Here is a 14703-nt window from a genome sequence, read left to right on the forward strand (position 1 = left end):
TGCTTAGGTAATTGAGGCAAAATATTTAAAAATCCAGGTGATCTTGGAGGGAAATCTTATGAAATTAAATCCTCTATTTCCTCTGGTTTACTCTTTCCAGTAACAGCTATTACAGATTGCCAAAGTCTTATTATTTATTGTCAACCACCTGCAGATTTCTCTGTTGTGGACAAAAAACCAAGAAATTAATTTTAAAATATCACAGCTGATACTTTATCCTACGGAAAGAACAGACAGCAATATCCAACAGTCTTTAAATCCCTTTGTTTACTGTACCACTAGACTTTATGTAATGCTGTTTTTCTTCCTGAAATACATCTGCCAGTGATACGAAATGATCACAATGTAATATCCTAAATGTTTTCATCATGTGTAATTATTTATTATCATGCCATTCTGAAATCCTAGGCAGATTGCCTACTTGATGATCATGTTTTCCCCCACAAAATATTTAGTAGACAAGAGACAAAAGCCTTAAAAGGATCAGAAATAGAAATGTTTACATAACCTGCCACTTGAATCATCAGAAAGCGAATGCTATATTTTATCAGAAAAACACAAACAAGTTTTTCTTGTCAATGACTTTTTTATTGTTTCCTTTAACATTTTATATTAAAGTAAAAATTACAAACAGAAAACAAAAGAAAGAAACAAAATAAGTAAAAGACAAGCTGATTGAACTAATTTGTATCAAACCTGGCAAAAGGCTGACATGTAATTTTAGCTAATTTTAGCTTAGGCCCTAATTGTTAAACTGGATCAAGAGAAACTAGTAATAGCATTACCAGACTCTTTTATTCGTGGGGAAAAAAGTAAGATTTTACATAGTTCTTTCCAAAGATGGTATTCAGTGAATTTGGATACAAGACTGATGGTTCTGAAGCCTGTAATTGGAGGAATAAAAAGCATATGACTTCAGGAGCATAGGGATGCTCTCTTTAATGCAGCTGCATGAAAAATGCACTTTTAGCTGCTCTGCCAGAGGAAAGGTATCCTAACAATAAACGTGCTCCCTGTAGTCAGTGTGGTTTTTTACCATTTTAGTTGAATTATTTCTATTTTGAAAAGTTAGTTGCTGGAAAAGCGTAGATCTGCTTTTTCCTAGGGATTGAGATTTAAGGCACACTGGGCACTTCTGTATACATCTTCAGAGCTTCACTTGTAACGAACAATTACACTTTGGGCTGCYCTCAGTCATATTTGAAAACATTAGTAAATCCCAAATCTAGTATATGGCTAGTGTGCATAGACAGAATGCAAAAGTACTTATGCATGTTGGAGAGAAAACTCTTCTAGATACATCATTAGATAGGAGAATCAATTGGATAGGATTCATCTCAGCTAAATTTAGACAGCTGTAATGCAGTGTCTCTATCTCAGCTAGTCTCTCTAAGTTCTCTTTATAGTCAATGGAGAAAAATAGACACTTTTAGGTGTGATTCATCTGTTTTGCTTTAAACATCTAGTTTAGAGCGCAGAGATTGGTATTCTAAAACTGCCTGTTCCTCTTTGCTAATTATAAAAGGATGGTCAGATGATTTATGAATCCATGTACATATAAACTGATCCTTGAGGTGACATGGCAAATGCGTGCTGTGGTTGCAAACATGGTAGTTCTTTATCACAAGCAGCAGAGCACTCTGTTTTTTGGCTCCCATGACATTCTTTCAACTTATTCACACGAAAGGGAGATGAAATGGGACTGTTACTCATGAAGTGTTTGCAGAGAATAAGCCCCATTTGGAAAACATTGCTCCTGCTTGGTCCTTTCTGTTCAGAATTCTTCTGGTCCTGACTGTCTTTGGAAGGCATCAACTCAAGACAAGAGGAAGAAGAAGTCAGCCAGACACAACATGTAATAGTTTTCAAATCTTTTTCTTGTGATGTTTTTGGGAATCCTCCAGGAAAAGTCCAGTGCAACTATTTTTTTTTTTTTTTTTTTTTGCCTTCTTCATTTCTTCCCAACCTTACTGAGGTAACTGTTATAAAAAAGAGCACACAGTTTAACAAGATTCTGTATTAAAGTTGGTACTCCTTTTGATGCTGTACCTTTTAAAATTACTAAAGCAAACCTGGCAAATCTAACGTTCCTATCAGCCTGACTATATATCAAAACTTAACAGGTCTCATCAGTCCTAAGAAGGGCTTCTATTGGTACATCAGCAGAAAACAGTAAGCAAGGAAAACCTGGGCCCCTGAAGAACAGGGCAGGCGATTTAGTGCCAGCGGACATAGACAAGGCTAAAGTGCCCAAAATCTTCTCTGCCTCAGTCTTCAGCAACAAAGTCTCTCATGGCCCTTGTGCCTAGAGCCAGGCTCAAGGAGAACTGCCAGCAGCGAATAGCATTGAATCAGGGATATCTTGTGAAATCTTGACCCATTTATCTCCCTGGGACCTGGGGAGATGTCCCTGAGGATGCTGACAGAGCTGGCTCAGCACATTGCATGACACTGTTTCTCTATCATCTGTGAAATGTCACGGGGATTGGGATGGGAGGATCCCTGATGACTAGAGGAAGGCAAAAGTTGCACCTATCTTCAAAAAGGAGGACAGTGTAGAGCACTCATCCTCACATCAGCCCCTAGGCAGATGATGGAATAAGTCCTTTTGCAAGCCATTTCCAGTAACATAAAGGAGAAAAGGGTGATAGCATAGAGCCAGGATGGAATTATAAAAGGTAAACAAGTGTTTGACCAACCTGATTGTCTTCTGACATTAAATGACTACATCTGTAGATGAGAGGAAAGCATTGGATGTCATCTACCTTGACTTCAGCAAGGCTTTCCACACATTCTCCCATAGCACCCTTGTATCCAAGGTGGGACATCACAGTTTAGATGGATAAACTACTAGATATGTGAAAAAATGGTTAGATCATCATCAAAGAACAGCAGTTAATAGCTCGGCCTCTATGTAGAGGTCAGTTACAAGTGCTGTTCCCCTACCCCGCCATACCCTGAACCCTATTCTATTCAATATTATTAACAAAGACTTGGAAGAGAGGATGGAGTGCTGGCTCTCAAGTCTGCGGGTAACACCAGGCCGAGGGCTGCAACCAATATGCCTGAGAGCAGGACTGACATTTGCACGGAACTGATAGGATAGAAGAATGGGCTGGCAGGAACCTCCTGACATCGAAAAAGGACAAAGTCCTGCAGCGGGGATAGACTAACCTGATGTACAATTTGTATTGGTGGGGTTGCCTGGTCAGGAAGCAGCTCTGCTAAAAAGAATGTAGGGGTCCTGTATGCATGTGGACATGTATACAAGTCAGCAAAGTTTCCTGGCAACAACGAACAATAACAACATCCTAGGCTATATTCATAAGCATGTAGCTGTTGGATCAAGAGAAGTGAATCCCTCTACTCAGCACTTCTAAGACTGTATCTGGAATACTGTGTCCAGTTTTGGACCCACAGAACAGGAAGGATGTTCACAAACTCATGTGAGTCCAGAGGATGGCCATCAAGATGGTCGGACGCTAGAGCACACACACCCTGGGAAGAGAGGCTGAGGGAGTGGGCGTTCAGCTTACAGAAGAGATGGCCCTGAGGCCATAAAAGCAACTTTGCAGTGCCTATGAGATTACAGAGAAGAYTGAACCAAGTTCTTTACATGGAGGGACAACAAGAAACAATGGTCATAAATTGAAAGAAAGGAGGTTCTGACTGGATATAAGGAAAAAACCTTCACTATGAAGATAAYTGAGCACCAGAATAGATTGCTCAGAGAGACTATGGAATCTCTGTTCTTGGAGGTTTTCAAGACCTGACTGAACAAAGCCCTGAGCAACCTAGCTGACTGTTTTGAGCAGGAGGTTGGACTAGAGGCCCCTTCCAACCTGAATGAGTCTATGATTTAAATATATTTTAAAAGCAGAGGGAGCAATGAATAGCCGTGCAAGAACCATGAAGATATCTTTATTCCACCTAGGGAATTCTCTGTGATAATACCTACCATTTAGCAAAATCTTGTTCATAAAAAATGGTAGATATTTCAGCAGCGTATTTTGGGCAGGGCTGAATACATTTTTTTATCAAGCTTTCTCTCCTAAGTTCTTTCTTCCCACCTATACCTTCACAAACACCATAGTTTTTTTTTTTTGTTTTACATGCTCAGTAATCTCACTTCAGTTCACATTCAGAGGTATCTACTAACCTCCCATATTAASGACATGCCCAAAACTGCAAACTCCATTCAGAATCCCATATGAGATAGATGTTTTTCAGAAGTGAAATAATTACCACTTAAAAAAAAATTGTATCTTTTCAACCAATAGTAGGCTATTTCCTGACTCCACTAGCAACAACTAGAGGATACAAGCAATTTAATTTAGGGGTTCAAAATATGTGGCCAGTACTCTTGGTGACCTGTTTGGAAAGACTTAAAAAAAATGCGTGTTTGAATTGATCAGCTTTGCCTGAAATACGATTGAGTTCCTCTTTGTAAATATGTGGAAATACACTCAGGAAATTTTATAGTATTTCTGATACTATCCTAGCATTTTCTGTGATTTTAATTGAAGTCTGCTTGAAAATTTTCAGAGTGTTTTTTTCCTTGCTTCAGCCACTGCTCTGCTGCTGTATTCTGACTGTGTATGTTGTTCAGTTTAGAAGAACAGGATTCATATTTTCCACTTAGGACTCCAGTGATTCTTGGAATGTATGTGATTTAGAGGAAAGAGCTTCCACTCATTATTTCAATCTGACAAGTGTGACTGAAGAAATGGGAGAGAGTGACMAGGAGAGAGAAACTCCAGCAAAGCCCTTCCTTCACGGATGACAAACAGACACTGGAAAATGTTTGAGTTCTTCTTCATTGTCCTTTGATTAATGTATGTCACAAATTTTCATTAAATATTCTCTGAAATGGTACAAWTTTGAGACACATTATAAGTATTCACAAACAAATTCTTGCCTGAATTTAGTAAGGTGACAGAAAGCTCTTAAGATTCCCYACCAGATTTCATCAGCAGACTTTCAACCAATATTGTAACAATTATATTTTCATGTCAAAGAATGTTTTTCCCAATTTCAAATCAGAGTCATCTTTGCTAAAGTTAACAGATCAGCCAAAATGTCAATTGAGATATTGTTCCAATCAGAGGATACACTAAGACTCAAATGTATTTTACTGATACTATCCAACAGATTATGGGTCCAGTCATTGGTATCATAAACTGGATTTAAATTGTGGATAAGAAACTAATCACACCCCTGAAATAAATGTATGTGCACAAATTTTACTTGTATATATAYTGAATTGTCTTGTGCTAAGGCTGAATTTGGTTGTCCTAAAAGAGGAGCACTGTACCACATTATTACTCTACAATGTTAACTTTGCATTAGACTTTTGTTGTATTCTTATATGCTACTAGTGTGGAAATAAAAGCAAAAAATACCAGTTCATACCAAAAGATTATTTGAGAAGAGTGGCCTTGCTGTGGCTAAAAGTGGATATTTAGAGAAAATATACAAAAATAAGTAAGTGTAGAATGGTTTTTCCCTCATTATACTCTCTACCCATCAGCATTTAGAGGCCAACAAAGCTAGAGATCATGTCTGCATTACCCTATTTAATAGTTTGTCTGATCTAATTTATTAACCATAAAACTGACTTATTGTATTTTAATACATTTATACTTCTGTAGGAATTAATTTGTATTACCAAGTTGATGGATTGTTTCCAAAAGCATTTCCACATATTTAATTTAAATCTGTCATTTGATCATTTCATCAGATGCTTCTGGTTCTTCTGCTATTTAAAAGGAATGAACAATCATGCCTGACTACATTCTCATAGAAAACTTTATCATTCTTGTGAATCCATCCTAAGCTGCTGAGTATAGCCCATTTAAGCCTTTTCCTATGAAAATCTCTACATATATCTAACCATTCATGCTGATCTTTGTATCTACTTTCAAAGGCAAAGAACAAATAACCTGTAAGTGGTTTAGAGTAATTTTTCCTTATACGTGCCATATTRCAATTATCAACCTCAATTTTATGCTTAGCACCATATGAATGTATTAAATAACAGCTTTTGCATCAACAAAAGTTATTAACCATGTACTTAAATTACTATTCATGAAAAAAACAGAAAGACAGATAAGTATGTAAAAAGGGAAGCAGACAGCTATACCAGCCAAGCTAAATATAAAGACTTGCTGTTGCTGATATTTTATTCTGAAAGGAACCAAAAACTACAGTTTTCTGTCTGAAAACTACACAAGACATTTATGAAAACAGTAGGTATAAGAGGCACACAATTGCAGCTTTCTTTGGGACAACAAACATAGCAYTTCTTGGATTTTTAATGTTACACCTTCTGTAGAGATTTAAAATTAAAATGCTGTCAATCTGGAGAACATGCCCTCCTTGCTTAGCAGTTCCTTTAAATTCAAATTCCCCATTTGTCATTGATTTAATCACTCTTGTCTATTTTCTTTACACATGACTAACACCAAAACCTAAAAACATACAGTACCTTCTAGTAAAACACTTAGATGTCTTTCCTAGTGTGAGCAGAATTAATTTGATAGTAAATGCAATGCCAGGGATTGGAATGGCTGTGCCACAGGGTTGTAATGCTGTTCCTTTCAAACAGGTGCTATCTCTCATGGATATTACAACCCATAACAATTGTGCATCTTGTTTGTCTAAGGTTTTAGACAAAAGCACCACAAAACAACAGAAATAGATGAGAGGAACTGACAACAGAGTAATTGACCAGCTCAAGGTCATACAAGGATTCAGAGGAGGATTAAGGTACTAACCTCTTAGTTCCTTAGTTTCAATATCCAAGCTCATAACCATTAGACACAGCCTTTTAACCATTGGAACAGTCCATACTTTGCCTTCCTCGGTCTCAATTCTTAATGCATTAGGAAGAATCCTAACTAGTAAATCCTCTAAATGCCTTATTAAGAAACCAACTACGCATTGCTCATAAATGACAAAGAAGCTAGTGATCTTGCCTATCTACTACACAGATATCCATCACGGGAGACTAAAGCTGAGGAGCCCAGTGAGATAGCTCAGAAGCTTATAAGGACACACTTGGTAAACCGTATTTTGAGCAACCTGCTGTGAAAGGAAACTTGTTTCGTATTTGCGTCTTGAACTGTTGGAACTTGATTTATGGACAGACACTCGAAGAATATTGCTGATGCTTTCATTTTCATCTCACATAGGTGCAATTCCTAGAAAGCAGAGGGTTTAGAGAAGCTTATTAGTTCTTTGAAAGAAAATTAAATCTTATAGTAAATTTGGTTCTTTATCAAAGCAGTCACACTTGAATAAAGACAAAATTATATATATTGAAGAAAATAAGAAGTAAGAAATTAAGAATTGCAAGGGCATTTGGCCAAAAGAATCCTGAATTCAGAAACTGGAAAATACAGAAGGGTTTTAATTCCAAACCCTTCTCAACATCTGGTTATTTCAAGAGATTAAATTATTTATCATTAAATTTGTTCAGATTGTTCTTAGAGATGTCCCTGATACTAAGGAAAGACTTCTTTTATACCCTATGAGCACACTGATTTTATAATGATCAATCTTCCAAAATCAAAAAAAAAAGAAAATTTAAGACAATTTCTGTTTGAAAAACAGGTATGTAAGATGCTGTATAGCACTAGCTCTAGCACTATTGGTTTTTGAGATAGGAACTACTAAAATTTAGCCAAAAGTGAAATAAGAGAAGAAGACGTATTTAGATGCAACAAGCAGTATCTGATGATTCTCACCTATGGTGGATGGAGATATGTGCACTGAGACTGATGGAATTTTGACTYTCCCGTGGTATATGAATTATTTTCCCATTCCCACTCCAGATCTTTTAACTGGCAGCTCCTCTGATGTACCTGCACTCAACTTTTACAACACAAAAATAGAAATGGGAAATTGGCCAGAAAGTGATTAGAAACAAAAGTAAAATTCACAAGTTTATAATCACAGTTTAAGATCAGGAATGTGCCTTTTTAAACAGCCAAGTCAGTGAAATGAAAATCAGACAGCTCACATTCTTCCTGTTTTAACAAAAGAAATTAGTATTATTATTCCAGTCATGAAAATATGTTTGTTGGGAGTTCTTTTAATCAAAGGAATAGATCCCTGTATTTATCTTAACATCCATTCCAGGACACAGTGCACAGCTGTTGACTCAGAAGGACCTTGAAGTAGAGCAGAAAGAAGAAACATCTTCTCTGTGCATTTCAGATAGATCAGCATTCTGGCTACCCATAGCCTTTTTATAGAAAGCTGTGGTACAGGCCCTGAGCCAAATCTCCTTCTCTCTGTTTTTCCATATGTAATCTTACAGATACAAGAAGACACCAGCGCCTGCTTTCCAGAGTGGTTACGCTTTTCCTAAGCCTTTGCCTCTACAACCTCTGATTTTACCTGGCAATAGTTTCCATCTTTGTCTCTGAATAATAACTACAGTACAGTGAGAGATGTGGTTGCAAAATGCACGTAACTACATCGCACTCAGGTCTGGACAGTAATATATGAAGAGATGACAATGCAATCTTCATTGTGGACTGTAAAGCTTACCAGAGACTCTGGTTTCCCAGGTTACCATGTCTTCACTATCTTGCAAACAAGCTCCATAAAACATAGCTAAGAGTTTGTTCTTCCATGCATAAGCAGAAACCTAGCAGTAAAAACTGCATGCATTTTGCAGTATGGTGCGTTGTACTATTTTCTGCATTATGTTCTGTAGGTTATGGAATCACTGTTAAAAATGTCTATCATCTCATTTGGTTTTTGAAAGCAGTTTCACAYAGAGCAAATATTTGCCATGCTTTAGTTTTTTCTTGGAGAGTATATAGTCATTCCGAAATATATAAGCATGTACTTAGCTGAAAATCTTGTTTTCAAAGTGTTGCTTAGCATTTCTCAGTGTTGAGTTCACATGTATTCAAATATTGCTACTCCTTAGGTTCAAGTAAAGCTTCCTAAAGGTTCCATGTCCCTTTAGCATTTTTAGCGCTATATTTAAAAATCACCTAAACAATAAAGGATTAATTTAAAGTTATATTGTATGATACCACAAAAACAAATGAGAAGATCACTAACCAGCCTGTTCCTCTCACCTGTTTTCAGATCCTAACAACCTACAAAAAAATTTTCTTTTGTACTAACTAAACAATAACTTATGCCCCAAGGATTTGGACTAAAAGGATTATTTCATGTTGAAGAATCTCAGATGGGATTTTTATTGTGAAACAAATTTTCTTAAATATTTTAAAGACAAAAGAGAGTGCCTGGTTTACCCAGAAGCAGAATTTCATTTTCAGTGAGCCTAACTGTGGCTGAGCTACAACATGAATTTTARAAAGGTGTCAGCATCTTTCATTACAGAATCACAGAATGCGTAGGGTTGGAAGGGACCTCTGGAGATCATCCAGTCAAACCTCCCTGCTCARGCAGGGTCACCTAGAGCATGTTAGACAGAACTGCATCTAGATGGGTTTTGAATATCTCCAGAGAAGGAGATTCCATAACCTCGTCAGGCAACCTGTTCCAGTGCTCCGGCACTCTCACAGTGAAGAAATTCCTCCTTATATTAAGGTGGAATTTCCTGTGGTTCAGTTTGTGTCTGTTGCCTCTCGTCCTGATGCATGGCACTACTGAAAAGAGATCAGCTCCATCCCCTTGACACTCTCCCTTCAGATACTTACATACATTGATAAGATCCCCCCTCAGTCTTCTCTTTTCCAGGCTAAACAGGTCCAACTCTTGCAGCCGTTCCTCATAGGGCAGGTGCTCCAGCCCTCTGATCGTCTTTGTAGCCCTATGTTGGACTCTCTCCAGTAGCTCCATGTCTCTCTTGACATGAGACATTCATATATCTACATACATATAAACATAACTGAAAGACCTCCAAGATACAAATCCAGCAGATGATAGAATGATAGATGATAGAAACTTAATTGCCTATACAGAAGCTTCAGTAAAACCCCACAGAACACAGCAGTGTCTGTCTTTGATATTCATTTCTGCATTAGGACCCAAATCTGTGTCAATATTAAATGACCGTCGTTAGTAAAGACACATTAAATCTCAGAGATTGAAAGATGAAGTCAGAAAAGGGTTTTCTGCTGGTTTAAGGAGTCTTACAGTACCGAGTATCTTCTTATTATTCATAATACCTGGTCAAAGTGCATCTTAGTCTTTTCAATAGTGGACTAAAATTGGGTATACATGCTCAGCCTCACTACAGGCTGGGCCTGGGGGACATGGAGCTGTGGCAGTGTTGCCTTTATCAGGCTCCCAGATTCAGCATCCAAATACAATGGACAAAGCTAACTCTTGTTCCAACCTTGGGCTCCTATTTCCCTACAAGGAAAAAATGCTATTGTTTAAATAAAAAGTACTGTATTATGTTCACAGTAAAAAGTTTAAAATAGGAATTTTAAAGGATGAAAGCCTGATTCAAGTGTTAAAGGTGTCTTGTAAAAAATATAACAATATTTTAAATAACAATCATTTCAATGCATGAATTTTCATGTCCTATTTTTACTACTAATATACCTAAAAACATACCGAGCAAATTTCTTGCAATGTCCTTAAAGAGAAAGATTCTTTAATGAAAACAGCATGAATGCAGCATAGTTGCCACAAAAGTATCTAGAACCAAACTGTGTCCACCATTATATTTACATGTGGTTTGTTCGCTTTAATGCAGTTGCTGAGTGTGTAAGAAGAAAGTATCTGACATATCCTAAAGTAATTTCATTACAAGATTAGATAAATATTAGCTACTGAATAAAAACACTCAATAAGCCAAGGCTTACCAGTTACTTAGTCAGATTAACTTATATACAGGGAAATACCATATAGTAAGTATTGGTTATATGCAATCATGGTGACATCTTCTGGAAGACAATTTTTGAGAGTGTAGCATAATTTTCCTGACACTTAACAGCCTTCCATTTAAAGACAGGCAGCAATTCTATAGACCTTTTTCTTGAGGTGAAAGTCATTCTCACTCTCCTCCCTCCCCCAGCGATTCATTTCTGCTCCCCACTGCTTCCTCAGCTGTGGTAGTTTAGTGGTTTGTGGGGAATGCATGGTGGACTGCAATAAATAACAGAATTCATTATTTTAACGTGGTTAAGTTTTCTGGCCCAGAACGTTATATGCCTTCATGAACAGTCAGATGTTCCAGTACAATAGAGGAGACAGAATGCAGCAGCGCCTGAAGCAGAGATGCAGAAGAACTTCAGCTGACACCTCTACTATGAAAAAATGCACGTCTAAGAGCAATTACTGATTGTGCATGGAAGGATATAAGGTCCTCTCTGTAAGCGATGAGAGATCTAAATGGTTACGTAACAGCACTATATTGATCTAGTTCCAGAAAAAATTGTGATAACACAAGAGAAAAGTCACATACTTGTGACTGGGAAAAGAGCAGGACACTCCAATTTCAGCAGCAGCACAGATTTCGATCAACTTACACTGGCCATGAAAAGTCATTTTAGATACTGTGATGAAAGCAATGTTTTATAAGCAAGTCACTAAGTATTTTTACATGAATGGTTGCAGGCAGCTAGCATAACTGTAAAAGTTAACTACTTCATAATGATAGAAACTTCACTGAAAAGCATACCAACTGAAACGTTAGACCTGAAACTACGGATATTGGGTAATTTTAGAAATCATTAATATGTACTTGGCTTTAAAAAACTGATGACCTTGAAAACTTTGATCTCCTTTTCASTATATTTGAACTAGTCTGGGGCATTTCAGAAAAATATTATGAGCAAGAAACTGTGAGTAGTTAATTACAACAGTAACCCCAGAAATCAGCATCTTTTTGTTAGACCACCACACCATGCTGAGATTGCTTGCCTAACTTGTGTAAACTTCAGAAATGAGAGAGTTCAATTGTACATGCTTTGCAATCATTGATCAAATTATACTTTCAATAAAGCTGTATGTACATCCCGTCTACAAACTTTTCCGAGTCATTGCATTCATTGCATTTGGCCTTTCCTTCAGTAACACTAGAGGCCTATTTCCTTCTCTAAACRCATGTGCAATCCCTGCCATAATAATCAGAGGAAAATTATTCTACTTAACATCTATCACATGGCCACACTACAGAAAAAATCCAATAGCAATTACGTACCAGAAAACCAAGACATCTATTTGTAGAATCTACAATCTAAACATTGGCCCACTGGACAGTTTTAGTTCATTAAGCCACTAAACCATGAAAACAGAAATTCTTGCTGAGAGAGGGAAAAATACAGAGAATGAGAAAAAAGGACACATTTGAAGAAATAGTAATTGTTACATGTTCCTGGCTGGAAAGATAGGCCACCTACAGTTAATCCATGCTGCCATCTTGTGGTTCCTAATTGTAAAGATTCTGATCACTTTTGACATTGCATTTTAAATACTGTCATGTAAAATCAAGAAACAATGGAAATGTTCTCTAAATAGCTAATGGCACAGGTAGAAGATTTTCATTCTTTTCTGGGCAATCTGTGTTGCCTTTCTTGAAATTGTAAGCCAGGTTGCCATTTTTCTTTTCAGTGATATGAACACAAAGCTGAATGGCCGTGGTGTGTATTTGTTTACTTATTATTTATGTTTGCACTGAATAGAAACAAAAATATCATATGTAGGATTCACAGTATAACATATATGCCTATCTTCTATAATCCTTTGTAATTTGTGGGACAGGCATAGAGAATAAAATGTGCAGCTGTAGAAATTTTTGTAAAGTTTAAGCAGAGAATGACAACTAAAATGAGCATTTGTTGTTATTGTTCATTCATTTATTAAATGCAGCTAAAGCGTAAGGAAAAGAAAGGATGAGCTATCTTCTCACAAAAGCGCTGTTATGGAAAATTAGGATTGTCAGCCACCATAATAGGGTCTAACACTAGGTTCCACTGAGACAGAAGTTCAAAGCCAAATCAAAGTGAAGTAAGTTTCAATGACACACATGCAGTAATTACAGCTCACTCTGGGTACCTCAAGAGGGATCACAAAAAAAGAAATTCCTGGGCAATTACATCCTTGAAATCTAAAACCTCCCCCCTCCACATGACAGTTTAGGACCAATAGTAATATTAGAGTTCCAGGTCTTCTAGCTTCCAGTTGGTCCTTTCTGTAGTTTCCTAGTGTGTTCTTTACTTCTTATCTCACTTTTGCAAAGTTGTTGATGGCTCTTTTACCCCCTTACCTTGTCTCTCAGAACTAGTCTTTGTGGTTACTTCTTTCCTGCATAGTTGTTTGGCTTTTGTACTCCTTTTTTTTTGCCCTCCAGAATCAGTCTGTGGTTCCTCTGTCTCTTTCTTCCATGTCCTAGATTGAAGTCCATCTCCTTGCTGGTGCTCATTAATGCTAGACTGCTTACTTCTCTCTACAGTCCCTTATCTTTCCATCTCGAACCAGCTCTAGGGCCTTCTTTTTCTTAAGAAAACTTACAGCTTAGGCCTAAGGCTTCAGCAAATTTAGCTACAAATGCTAAACAAGTTATGCTAAGCGACTAACTCTAGAGTGCTTCAGTCCAATATTCTTTAAGACGAGCTAATTAGGCTTCTCATCAAAGTGTTCACTAAGCTACCTTCTAAAGAGTCCCATACACTGTTGGTTTAAAACTGGATTATGATCTTTAACCATAATCCCTCTGATCACTCCCCTTTCTCTGCTATACCTGATAGAGGTCTCCTATCAACTACTCTACATCCTAACCCTCAGTCATTATTCACTATCAGCATGTTTTTAAGTAATGCTTATAGGAAGAACTTCTAATTTTCAATTAGAAATCAATATAAAATATGGAAGAAACAGACAAAATTCTGGGAGCACAAGCCTTTCCTCAGTTCTAAAATATAGGCAGAAATTTTCAAAGTTAAACAGAAGTTGAGAAAACTCATGAGACTTTAACTTCATTGTGATAACTGGTTAGACAATCTGAGAGAAAAGACAACCAATACTGGTAGAGCAAAAGAGAAGGGGTTAGCTCTTAGGGGACAGAGAGGCGGCTAATTTATCATGTGCGGAACACAAGTTAGCTGAAGAAGGGGAAAATGATAATGTATCTAAACTGAGTCTATGCTTTTAATGTCAAGGAGAAATATAAATTCCAGTTCTGAGGGCTGTCTTCTGAAAATATTTTGTAGTTATCCTTTGAAAAAACAAGTTACTAGTAATTGGAAGTTATATGTGCAAGTTCAGTCTGGTATGTAGTGATTTTTAGTCTCACTAACAGGTTTCCTCAAGGGCATCCTGGGGATAAAATGACACTGAGTATTTTTGGTGAGGCACATATGCGGGGTCTAGAATTGTTACTGATTCTGCTATAGTACGACATTTATGGCAGCAGCTGTGGAAATCCACTGGCAATTGTCACACTTGTTGTTCAGTCCTGGGGTTATTACCATCAAATATGTTAATTCCACTGAAGCCTTTATTCCAATAATAAATCTATGTAGACTGGAGGGCACTTTGAGGTCAGTGATGGAGGCCATGGGGGAATTTCCAAATATACTCTTTTCCCACCATTGGTTATTAATGAATTTTGTAGTATTATCTTGGATGGAATAGGTAACCAGGGGTTACAATCAGCAGGAGTGAGTCTTTTTGTATCAAAGTAAGTCAGCAGCTTGTCTGCTCTAAGCTATGGTCTACATTCTGAAAGCAGTCACCTCACAGGACAAAGGTTTTCTTTAGATC

Source organism: Rhea americana, unplaced genomic scaffold (genome assembly GCF_003343005.1).
Source record: "Rhea americana isolate MKP2758 unplaced genomic scaffold, rheAme1 scaffold_29, whole genome shotgun sequence".
Taxonomy (NCBI): domain Eukaryota; kingdom Metazoa; phylum Chordata; class Aves; order Rheiformes; family Rheidae; genus Rhea; species Rhea americana.